At 40.2% G+C, this 11,855-nt stretch overlaps 1 long non-coding RNA gene across 1 annotated transcript; it reads left to right on the top strand.

Moving 5' to 3' along the window:
- The first annotated feature begins 3,036 nt into the window (after positions 1–3,036).
- On the top strand, positions 3,037–9,289 carry LOC139041083 (uncharacterized). Its single transcript, XR_011495663.1, has 3 exons — positions 3,037–3,190; positions 3,698–3,943; positions 9,198–9,289. It is a non-coding gene; the product is annotated as an uncharacterized lncRNA (long non-coding RNA).
- Positions 9,290–11,855: the final 2,566 nt, after the last annotated feature.

The raw sequence follows: 11,855 nt of genomic DNA, 5'->3' as shown, positions 1-11,855 counted from the left end.
AGTCAAGAAATTAAGCTTCGTTGCCATGTTAATTCAAAACTGTTTGGCGCTGAAGGAAGAAAGAAGCAATGATAACTCCAGCAGGGAACTGCTCATTAATATCCTAGCAAAACAATAACCTCAGATAATAGGAAATATGATGTCTCCTGAGAACAGAGAGAAATTCAGATTTACTCTCCCATCCATGGAGTCAGTTTAATAGAGTATATTCAACAGAGCTGAGTTAATATCAACGAGAAGGCTAATATATTAATTAGGGGAAATTCTTCATACTAGTGACATCTGGAAACAAACAAACCATTTTAAAAAGCAGGTGGCTGGATTGTAATTAGTCTTTGTGTGGTGAACATGATGTAATCTACACAGAATTCCAAATATATTACTATGTACACCTGAAAGTTATATAATGTTATAATCCAATGTTACTGCAATAAAAAATAAATTAATTAAAAAAAATAAAAATGAAAGCAGGTGGGAGATCTAGGTTGTTTTTTCCGTCTGAAAGTAAGATTGGTGGTTTGCGGTTCCAGCTGCCCAGCAGGGGGAATGAGTTAGGGGTGGGGAGGAGGACGCAGCGGGAATGAGAGGTGGGAGGGGTTGTTCCCTTTGTGCAAAGGTATTGAAACCTACTATTGGATTTATTACAGTGTTTTATGAAGAAACACAAGAGATTACCCAGACGTCTTCAGCTAACGCCGGCATTGCACTAGACATTTAATATAACAAATGGCTTGTCAAATGTTACCAAGTCTTGTGGATGATGAACCTAAATAAATGGTCTCCTGTCTGGGATTTGGTGCCATATCGTTTCATAGTACTGGTCTAACCTTAGCCAAGACAACTATAAGGAATCTGAGGTTAGAACAAGAATCTAGGAAATTCCTCCTTACTTTCACACACTTTTACAAACTGTCTTTCTGTTTATATCTTTTAGATACCAAAGAGCATAGGGATATCAGGAAGTTTTCGATCAGCTGCCTTATGCTAAATAAGACTGCTCTCCACTCTCTTAATACTCTTGGACCTTTGGCGGAGGGGGAGAAACATCGAAACAACACAAAGCTCCCTGGCATCTGGCTGGGCCACCATGCAGCTGTGCCATGCAAAAGCACCTCAGACCTTGGCCACACTGGGCACGTGCCTCATGAAGGGAAAAACAACATTGCTGGCAAAATGACCTCCTTGACTATAAAAGCTTCAGCAGATCCTATCAAGATTCTTAAAAGATGAAACCACTAACAAACACTACATTTTTACAACTTATTCCAACAATGTCATTGCCCTGTGTTCCTCAATTAGGTGCTGCAGACTTTCAGGACTATTGGCAACCAAAACATAAAGTTTTTGTGTTACCTACACTCACTAGGTATCTGATGTTATAGTGAAGGGCAGGTGAGAAGTAATAAACAGCTAATTGTTATCATTTATCGGGTGTTGACTATGTGCCAGGCACTATACACTCTACAGGAATTGTGTCACTGTCATCAATACTACCCTATGAGGTGGTGATATTATTATCCCCATTTTGTAGATGATGAAACAGCCTTAGTGAAATTAACTAACTTGCCCAATGTCACACAGTCAGTAAGTGGCAGAGGCAGGACTGTTTAATGTCCAAAGTCTGTGTTCTTTATCCACTCTGCTACATGTAGGAATTAGGGGTCCAAAAACATGGAATGGGTTGCTGCGTGAGTGAGTAAGTCCCTATGACAGGACATATGTGAGCATCTCCAGAGTAAGTAGAGGATGGATGAAGGCATTGAACTACGTGGATGGCGACATGGTAGGTGACCTCTGAGGTACATTATTTTCTCCAATTTTTTTAAACATATAATTCACATGCCACAAAATTCATCCATTTAAGGTGTATAATTCAATGGCTTTTAGTATATTTGCGAGGTTGCATAACTGTCACCACTATCCAATTCCAGAATATTGTCATCACCACCGAACAATTCCAGAATATTTTTTTTTTAAAGATTTTATTATTTCCTTTTTCTCCCCAAAGCCCCCCGGTACATAGTTGTATATTCTTCGTTGTGGGTCCTTCTAGTTGTGGCATGTGGGACGCTGCCTCAGCGTGGTCTGATGAGCAGTGCCATGTCCACGCCCAGGATTCGAACCAACGAAACACTGGGCTGCCTGCAGCGGAGCGCGCGAACTTAACCACTCGGCCACGGGGCCAGCCCCCAATTCCAGAATATTTTATTCACTCCATACCCATTAGCATTCTCCCCTCTCCCCAGCCTCTGGCAACCAGTAATCTACTTTTGGTCTCCGTGGATTTACCTCTTCTAGACATTTTGTATAAATGAATCACATAATATGTGACCTTTGGTAACTGGCTTCTTCACTTAGCCGTCATGTTGTAGCGTGTATCAGTGCCTCATTCCCTTTTAAGGTCAAATAATATTCCATTGCATGGACATGCCACATTTTGTTTATCTATTCATCACTGATGGACTCTAAAGTACTTCCCACTCTGAAATTTTATGAACACAAAGCTTCTGTCCTTAATCCAGCTGGGACAACTAACACATAACGACTCAACTCAATTTAGTTCCAGGACTGTATCTGCAACTTCTTGGTGGACGTCCCTAAGTTGATATACTGTTGCCTAAAATACAGAATGGCCAAATTAAACTAATTTTCCTTCAAAGCCTATCTCTCCTGTAAGCTTCCTTACTTGTATTAATGGCAAATGCCAATTTCTTAGATTCTCTCTCTTTTTTTTCTCCCCTCCCCATATGTTGCATATTAACTTACATGCCTGCATCTGTAAATTCTACCTCAACTATACTATTTTCCCCATTCTGTCACTTCACCAATTGTAAGCCTCTTGGTGTATGTCACTTCTCTAAATTTCACCTCAACTATACCGCTTCCCCCATTTGTCACTTCTCCAATCATAACCTCTTGGTGGATGCTTGTGAAGACGAGAGGTAATGTGGTTAAGGCACAGCACCTGACACGTAGTTCATACTCAACCAACTGTAGCTACTGCTTTTCATACTCATCGTTGAATCCTCTGCAAGATGTGGCACACTGCTCTGCACAGAGTGGGCAATCAAAAATGCTCGTACTGCCAAGTGGAAATGCGCGTGTCAGGCGGGGGAACGAGAGAAAACCACAACAGCAGGAAGAATGGGGCAAAGAGAACAGTAACCAGTGGCTGCAGGAAATGAGAAGGGTGAGCTTGGAAAGACAGCAGGATGTGGATAGAGAGAGAGGAGGAGGTGCGTTTGAGACTGATGTAAAAGCAGAGGTCGAGGCAGGACCTGGATCGCCAGGTGAGGGAGCCAGAGGGGAGGCTCAGTCTGATTGGGAGAGGGCTCACAAGGGTAGGAGAGGGAACCACAGCCAGCTGGATAAATTATGAACATCTCAGAAACCAAGCAGAGTTTAATCTCAATACAGCAGTAACTCTAAAGCCATAGTAGGTTCTTGGGCAAGCAAGTGACTGACGAAAGTAGTGTTTTTAGAAAACCAAATGGGTAGCCATGTGCATGACAGATGGGAGAGCAGGAGGAGGAATTCATGGGGGTGTTTTAGATGCCCACACGTGTGGCAAAAGGACCAAGTTACAGTGGGAACAGAGCAAGGGGTACATCAGAAAGACATTTGGAAAGAAAAAGAAGTCACAGGCCCTGGTCACAAATACTGTCAACGATCCTAACCTTTAACCTCCTTTCCCTAGGCCGACGTTTTATTTTTCCCTCAAACCATCTTCAAACTCCCTGCTCCTCCAAGTCTTTGTTTCCTGAAACAAAGCTGGGAATCAGTTAACCAGTTAATCAACGAACTTTTTAGTCACTGCTGCCAAGCTGTTCTGGACCAAGATGGAAAGATTCCTGCTTACTCTGATCTGCCTAGGTGTGCCCAGTCTTAATCACAATTCAGCTCAGAACTTCTCTGGAGAGAGAGGAAGACAAGAGTTGAGAATGTAAGTTAACCAATCATAACTCATATCTAAAGATCCAGAACCTTCCCCCCACAATCCTATTAGAGTGCAAATACCTCCATCCAGCTCTGTTTGTGCTGCAGCTAATTGTCACTGACTGCTCAGTCAGGCTGGGATTTACCCCAAAGAGGGCAATTTCTAAAAGCCAAAGAAAAAAGACAGCCAAGAATATTTAGGTCTTTTTCTTTCAATAGATAGTAAGGCATAGGACAAGTTTCATTCCACCTCTTTTCCTTTCACTTGGGCTGTTAGTTATAAACATCTGATTGCATAAAGTTTCCAAGTTCTCTGGGGCCTCTTCCTGCTGGCTGGACCAGTGTTCTGGTGGCTCATTTGCTTGCTCAATAACTGATCCAGTGAGCTCATGTTCTGGGCACTCAGCTTCTGTGAATTCTCTAAATTTCATGAACCTTTCAGAACAGGCCATCACTCAGGACGGGAGCTAGAACTGAGATAAGACCTGTCAGTCTCCCCTCAGCCAATGCTCAAAAGTCTCCTGTGAACCAGGAACGTCAGATCCTCTTCCACAAAAGCCCCCACGTTTTTTGTAAACTGTCAGTAAGATCAGGACAAAAGAAAAAAAAAGAAAAGAATGCTTCATCAGACTGTACATAATACTGAACTAGAGGAAGCTATTGAAGAAAGATAGATATCCCAAAGAATAGGAGAAAAAGAGATTTCCAGGGATAGACCTCAGTGAGTGATATTAAATTATACTCTTGTTTGGAGCACACATGAGGTCGGGAAAGGATGGAGCTTACCCGAGACTACCCAGTGAGCCAGAAGTAAGCTCTGGCCCTGTGTCCCTGTGTTATCAATTTTGCAGACTGTCAGAACTGGAGAGACCTCAGAGAGAATCATCACCCGACTTCCCCAGTGGAAGATGAGGAAATGGGGACCCAGATGAGGTGAACAACTTGTTCTGGGTTAGACCACCAGCTAATATCAGAAGAGAGTACAAAGAGCTCAAGTTTGGTGTGGTCTTGCTTCCTTGGCCCCATGAACAGCCCTCTCCTGATGGACAGGAGGCGAAGGCAGAGAGAAATAGCAGAAACCCTGCCATACACTGGACTTGCGGCCATGATGTCTGGGCTATAGGGTTCGGGTTCTCCAGAAAAGGTCTCCAAGTACTGTTATGATTTGGATGTGAAAGTCGCTTATGCTCTTTAGTGAGTAGACATGGCAACCAATGCATTTTTAGGAAGATAAAACATAAACTCTCATTAAATAACTGCAATATAACTCAGTCTCCCATGAATTAAAAAGAATGTAAGTGACTCATATATTTTAAGGGAATAAAGATGTTTCAAAACTACCAAGATCTAGCTTTAACTGGAAGATAAACACAAGTAGTACTAGCCCATTGCATATGGAAGAGGGCAAGATGAAAACCACTGGTTACACAGGATTACTGAAGTTTCTGGAACATCTACTACCACCACACTCCACCCCCTCATACAGTAGCACCAAAACAGCACATGTCCAGTAAAAACCAAGGTTCTTACTAAATCACAAAGTTTTCTTTACATTCAAAAGAACAATTAAGTTAAACAAGTATATTGTTATAGAGGCCAGCAACCAATTTTTGAAAAATGAACACACACACACATACCCTAAGAGCATAGGGTTTAGATACACAAAACCATCGTAAAACATGAAATAGGGCTGTATTAGTAAGAGAGATATTTACATGTTTTAAATTCGTTAATCGTTTTTCACCTTTCCTGCTTTAAACAGTCAGATCTTAGAATGAAAAAAAGAAAACAACTTTGGAGAGACAGCAATCATATGCTTGGAAATTTCTCTTTACTGCTCACAACAACTCTTCTAGGTTAGGTATCATTTACCAAATTGACAGATGAGAAAATGGAAACCGAGAGGGGAACCTGCTCAAGGCCACACAGCAAGTAAGTGAAAGAGCTGGAATTGAATCCAGATCTTCTAAGTTCAGCCTCTTTCCACTATACCAACAGTTCTCAAGTGTGGTCTGCAAACCCCCGGGGGGTCTCCAGGACTCTTTCCAGGGGTTTAGAGAGTCACAATTATTTTCATAAAACTACTAAGACACCATTTGCCTTTTCACCGTGTTAACATCTGCACTGATGGCACAAAAGCAGTGGAAGTAGAGCTGCTGGCAACCCGGCCTGATGGAGGCAGGGACACCAGATCTCACTGAGGTACTGCTTTCCTCACAGCCACTCACTCGCCATACAACACTGCCCATTTCACTTCACAGTGCCCTTGAGGACATGGTAAAAATTAATAATTTTATTAAATCTCAACTCTTGGGCACACCTCTTTTACTATCCTGTGAGGACATGGGCAGCGCACAGCAGCTCTGCCCCGCACCAGAGCCCCAGTGGCTGTGGCTGAGGGACAAGCACTCGTGCAACGGTCTGAGCTGAGAGCTAGACCATCACTTTCTCTCAGACAGAGGACCATTTGACCTCAAAAGAATGACTCCTAACCAATGGCTATTAAGACTTGAGCATGTGGCAGATACTTTCTCAAAAATGAAAACAATTAGCCTGTCATTTGAAGGAAAACAACCATCAGTATTTGTTGCCAATAATAAACTTTGAGGTTTCAAGCAAAAATTAGAAGTTTGGGAAATTTGTGTCCACCACCAAGAGACTTTTCTGATGATATCGGTTGTTGACATTAACAAATGTGAATTTTTTATATTATATAAAGAAATGTGCCAACATTTGAAGACCTGCATGACTCAGTAAACCAATATTTTCCAAATGACCAATACAGGACATTATAGAATCATGCATGGGTAAAACATTCCACTCTTCACACACTTAAAGTATAAACCGGACTGATGGATTTTAGTGTAACAAAGTCTAAAACTTTCATTGATTCCACATCATAGCTATCTTTTAAGAAACTACCACTTGGGTCCAGCCCCGTGGCCAAGTGGTTAAGTTCACGTGCTCCGCTTTGGTGGCCCAGGGTTTCGCCAGTTCGAATCCTGGGTGCAGACATGGCACTGCTCATCAGGCCATGCTGAGGTGGCGTCCCACATAGCACAGTTAGAAGGACCTGAAACTAAAAATACGCAACTATGTACCAGGGGGCTTTGGGAAGAAAAAGGAAAAATAAAATCTTTAAAAAAAGAAAAAAAGAAACTACCACTTATCAAGTTTTAGTGTAGTATCAAAGAAGAAAATCTGAAATTATCTGAAAAGGCTATTAAAATAGTTTTCCCTTTTTAAAATATATGTCTGTGTGAGGCTGGATTTTCTTCATATACATCAACCAAAACAACATATCACACCAGATCGCACACAGAAATAAATGTGAGAATCCAGTTTTCTTCTATTACGCCAGAGATTAAAGAGATTTGAAAAACTATAAAACACCCTTCTCGGTAAATATTTTTATTGTGTAAAATATAGTAATTTTTCATAAAAACATGCAATGAGTTTACCACTATTTTTAAATGAATTAATGTTTTTATTAATTTTCTCATAATAAATTTTCTCATTTTAATTTCTGATAAAGTAAATATCAATAGATGTAATCCACGTGAGCATAAGCTTCTCCATAGGTCCTCAATAATTCTTGAGAATGTAAAGCAGTCCCGAGATCAAAGAGATTGAGAACCATTGACAGTATCACGCTACCTGCCTCTAATGTTTGAAATAACAGATAGTAGAAAAACTTTCTCTGTACAGATTCTTCTCCAAGAATGTTAAAAATATTACCAAGATGTACCCAAATTACTGTTATTGATCAGAATGTCTTCAGGCCCCAACCCCGAGGTCACATGGACAGAGAAAGGGGTCCCCTGAAATCAAGGCTGTAAAGGAAGCCTTGACCTCTAGGTGGGCCCCAAAGCCCCTAATCAAATGAGGGGAAAAGACTAGAACAGAAGTAGCTCTACCCACCTCATACGAGCTCACACCCAGGCCTCACTGATGCTCAGGAAATGATGATGTCTCACTGGTAATAACAGGTGGCAAAACAAACACATTCCTGACAGCTAAAATTGAGGAAGTGTTTTCAATTAGTAACAAGAATTAGACTTGACATTACAGAAAAAATGAGAAACGCCTACATCTAGCTATTTAGCTGTAACGTTTTATGACATTCATCATAGTAGGAAGACATCAAGCTCAACTGAAAAGCAGCTTTTTCATCAGGACAGATCCTCTTATCTTTCAAGTCGGTATTAAATCTTTGGTGAATCAGTCATTTGTCTGGAAAGAAAACAGCAAGTGGAAGTAACTGTTCACGTTGAAAGACAGGGTTTTACTTTCTCCATCCCTATCAGAAGGTGGCCATCTAGGAGCAAGTGGGAATGGTCTGGGTATTTATTTGTTCTACTTACAAACAGAGCCACGAGTACAAACAGGTTAATTTCCGCAAAGTACCTTTGAATATCCTTAATTTTTAAAAGGTTTAACTATATTTATATGGTTATATATATCTTTATAGTTATCTATAAATTATTATAGTTATATAGTTATTTATAAATATAATATAATACTAAGCATTTTTTGATATGCTTATTAGATCTATCTGCCAAATGTGCCCCTGAAGACTGAAAACTAAAATATCATCCCAAGAATAACTCAAATTACACCTCTATGTCAAAACCAATATGCAAAAAAGCCCAAAACTGAGTGAGCCTTCTGAGTTGAAATGTTGGCATCTGTGGAAGTCCAGCACTGGGGATAAGAATGGTAATAAAGACATCATATTTTCATTTAGGGAGAAATTAAACCAAGCTGATCTTCAAGTGAGCCACAAAAGCTGCCCCATGAATCCCACTCAATTGTACACCTAAAAATGGCTACAATGACACATTTTATGTTATATATATTTTACCATAATTTAAAAAATTAATAATGTAAAATACCAAAAATTGTTGAATTGTACACTTTAAATGAGTGAAGTGCACAATATATGAACTAGATCTCAATAAAGCTGTTTAAAAAACAACCACAAAGCTGCCCCAGATGCTGGGCCAATCCAGCTGCTGGTGTCCTCATGGAAGCTTATATGTTACAGAGATCAACTGGCTAGTTTCACTACGAAAGATGCTCTAATAAGCGGGAAGATGTGGGACAGTCACCGCCAGTGAGATTGATTAAGCCCTCCTTGGCACCTAAACTTTTCTCTATAACTTGTATAAGACAAATCAACAAGAATCTAAATAAAAAGTCACATACTGGGTTCCTTTAAGCATATTTAATATTTGAACTCTCATTTTCTGTTTTCCCAGGCTCCAGAAAACAAAGTTTTTGGACTACCAATATTTTGTTCCAGAAACATACAGCCTTACCAGCTAATTCGTGATTATTAATAAAGTTTTTTTTAAAGATAGTTCTGGATGTTTTTAAAGTAACTTCTGTTAAAGAGTACATTGTATGGTGAAAGAGGAGAATAAAATGCCCTAAGTAGGAAGAGGCTTATTAAAAATAACCCACAGCGTGCACATCAAGTTCTCCTTTTCACAGTGCCCCGCTCAGCCGTTGGCACCTGGAAACTGCGGACAGGGCTTCCTTCTAGGAGGTACATTTTTTTTCTACCAATTTAGTATCAAAACCGTCAGTACCAGTGGGCAAGGCATAAGGAATGAAGCAAAAGAAATTCTTTTCTTGAGGAAAGAACAATTTTGCAGATCACTTTGAAAAGGGATGGAAAAGTCAGAAAAAAAAATGATTTACAAAACAGAAATTGGAATACTAAAGGGAAAAAACCTAGCCCGCAGAAAGATGACTAGGACGTCCTGCTAATTTTCTGCTTTGAGGTCCTCTGTACACAGTTCTCGGTGGTGCCCTCTGTGATGTACGGGGAAGGAAACACTGATCAAAGCTGTAGTCGCTCAAAACATCACACACCATCTTCAGAGAGGACAGCGTCCCGTCCAAAACATAGACGCTCCACGGAATACACCGAATTTACCAACATCAAAAAGAAAGAAAAATTATGCATGTAAAAGACAACTCACAGGAAGTGTAATCATTTTCTTTAGCTTCTAAAAATAAGAAAAAGTGGACTTTTATCCTCTATCACATTAGCTTCCCCACCTCTCCAAAAACAAGTAACCAAAAATCTTTTTAAAAGAGACTCATTCTTTCTAACAGTCACTAGAAGTTGTTTTAGGGAAAAGAAAGCCAAAAAACTTGAGAAATATCCCTTCCATGCAGTATAATACAATAAATGGTTACAGTTTAGGTTCTAAAAGGCGAGATAACTCAAGCAGTCCAAGTTAGCTGATTTTAAAGTATGCAAAATACATGGCCTCTAGGGCAGTAATCATGATTTTAAATCACTGCACTTTGGGGCCTTGCTGATTTGCCCTGATTAACTGTTCTCTGAAAAGGAAGAGGACACCCCAAATGTCTTTTGCACTTAACAGCAAAGGAGCCATTAGGCCCACAAGAGAGAGCACAGGGTCACGGCAGGTCACTTCAGTAGCTACAACCCAGCTCTCTTGCCCTGGGAAGGTTGCTTTGTCCACCACCCTTGGGTGCTTCTACACGGAAGCAGATTCCAACTTCTAGACGCGTAACTTTGAGAAAACAGCTTTGATGATAACTAGTCTCACTCAAAGACAGGATCTAATCTCATCATCCCGAAAGGCAGATATAGCGTCAGAGTAAAATGGTGAGTATAATAGTCAAAATAGAACAGAAGGTGTGGAAAGCCGGGTTTGGAAGGAGGTGGGAAGAATTTAGGCTGCTAAAATAAAAAGAACACTCAAAACGGTGAGATCTTTCCAGAATTAGACTTCGTTTTGGGGCTTCATTTGAAAATATAGATATGGATTTATTTGGAAGTACTAGAGCTATGGTCACAATATTTTCCCAGTTGGCCCTGGTTTTGTTCCAAGGAAACGTTAAACTTCAGGAAAAGAAAAGTAAATGGCTGCTAAGGACAAGATACTGGCTGAGCTAGAAGAGAAACCAAAGCTTTTCTAACCTATAAAGCTTCTCAAATGAGTGCTAGAGAATTACATAATTACCCTGTACTGTCTGAAGTTAAGGTGAAAGTTGTTTATATCTTCCTTTCTCCTCATTCATTGCCCACAGGTGGTATTGGTGTTCAGCCTCAGCAGGTGTAACACTTTTAGTTGGGAGTGACTACTTTTTTTTCCAGCAGCACAATGTAACCATTTGGTTTCTACTCACTTCTCAAGAGATACAGGAAGTTCAAGTTCCAAACTTCACGTATATTAGCTTGGCTTCTAAAATCTTTCATCCCACTCTGATTTAATTTATACTTGGTCTACAACTCAAAATATAATTCTAATTTATATCAAAGAAACTGAAAAACATTTCAGTGCCTATCTAATATTTTCTACCAATGAGTTCTAGTTCTTTCCCAAAAAACACATATGGGAAAAATGCTACAAAGTGCAGGAATACTATAGAATCAAAAACTTAAGCCATGTCCTAAACCCCCTAAGATATGACTGAATTACCTTTCTACTTCCCATTCCTCCTCCTGCACTTAGTCTAATGGAGGAGGTGGGAAATCAAAGATGGTATTGGGAGTACGAGGTGTGCCAGCTAAAGAGTCTCCAGATGCAGGGTTTTCTCCAACTTGCTTTGATCCTGAACTAAAGACAATGTTGATCCTTCATAAAGACAATGAAAAAATTCATCCCCAAAAGAGCTTCAGTCTAAGCCACAGCCACATTCTTAAACAATTTCCTTTTAGCTAGAACCAAAATTCACTAAAAAATAAACAGGAAAATCATTTTTAAACAGCTTTTTAAAAATCAACATAATGAAGGCCAGTCCCATGGCCGAGTGGTTAAACTTCCACGAGCTCCATTTCGGTTCGTGGATTCGGATCCTGGGCACACACCTATTCCACTCACCAGCCATGCTGTGGTGGCATCCCACATACAAAATAGAGATAGGTGGGCACA

The sequence above is a fragment of the Equus asinus genome, chromosome 20 (assembly GCF_041296235.1).
Source record: "Equus asinus isolate D_3611 breed Donkey chromosome 20, EquAss-T2T_v2, whole genome shotgun sequence".
NCBI classification, from domain to species: domain Eukaryota; kingdom Metazoa; phylum Chordata; class Mammalia; order Perissodactyla; family Equidae; genus Equus; species Equus asinus.
The sequence above is the reverse complement of the archived record's forward strand: the minus strand, read 5'-3'. Positions and strand labels throughout refer to the sequence as shown.